Source organism: Rhinopithecus roxellana, unplaced genomic scaffold (assembly GCF_007565055.1).
Source record: "Rhinopithecus roxellana isolate Shanxi Qingling unplaced genomic scaffold, ASM756505v1 contig2554, whole genome shotgun sequence".
Taxonomy (NCBI): domain Eukaryota; kingdom Metazoa; phylum Chordata; class Mammalia; order Primates; family Cercopithecidae; genus Rhinopithecus; species Rhinopithecus roxellana.
Window position 1 is genome coordinate 5,439 of NW_022142133.1, and position 999 is coordinate 6,437.

General features: G+C 42.3%; 1 non-coding gene across 1 annotated transcript; it reads right to left on the bottom strand.

Annotated features, from left to right (window-relative positions):
• Positions 1-403: 403 nt before the first annotated feature.
• LOC115895799 lies at positions 404-508 on the bottom strand. The gene has a single exon (XR_004055908.1). It is a non-coding gene; the product is annotated as a U6 spliceosomal RNA (small nuclear RNA).
• Positions 509-999: the final 491 nt, after the last annotated feature.

Here is a 999-nt window from a genome sequence, read left to right on the forward strand (position 1 = left end):
GTCTTGTGATGTCTCCCTAAAACAGTGTGAAACCAAGCTGTAGCCCGACCAACTTGGGTGCATGGTCTCTGGATCTCCCGCGACTGTGTGATGGGCCATGGTCACTCATATTGTGGTTCAGAACAAATCTCTTCAAATATTTTACAGAGTTTGACTCTTTTCACTCATCCTACTATATCAAGACAATGCAGCTCCAGATCTAATATTCTAACTTAATCAAAAATCATAATTTTTCCCATTAGTTCGATTACATTTGATACGAAATCCTTTGTCAGATCTACTGTCAGGAAGCCAAATGGATTTGAGATTTGCCTCCTCTCCAGGTTCACAGAGACCTTAGGGCCGAGAGCTGAATGAGAGAGGAAGAATGAAAGCTTAGCTAAGAAATGGAATTAACTAAATAAAAAATTTTTCAATTTTAATTTTATATTGCGTGTCATCCTTCTCAGGAGCCATGCTAATCTCTGTATCGTTGCAGTTTTAATAAATGTGTTCCGAAGTTGAGCATGACTTTAACATTTAAAAATGTCTGTAGGGCCAGGCACAGTGGCTCACACCTGTAATCCCAGCACTTTGGGAGGCCGAGGTGGGTGGATCACCTTAAGGTCAGGAGTTCAAACCAAGCCTGACCAACATGGAGAAACCCCATCTCTACTAAAAGTACAAAATTAGCGGGCGTGGTGGTGCATGCCTGTAATCCCAGCTTCTTGGGAGGCTTGGGGCAGGAGAATAGCTTTAACTGGGAGGCGGGGGTTGCAGTGAGCCAAGATCGCGCCATTGCACTCCAGCCTGGGCAACAAAGAGTGAAACTCTGTCTCCAAAAAAAAAAAAAAAAAAAAGTATGTGGTAGACCTGGAGGCACATAATCACTTTTTGGAATACAGTTTGTCACTCTTTTAATTGTAAATAACTAAATAACGTCAATGTGTAACTGAGGATCAGATGTCAGGGTTGGGAGGAGAGCATCTTCCCTTAAATGCTGTTTGTTGTGACAGAAGC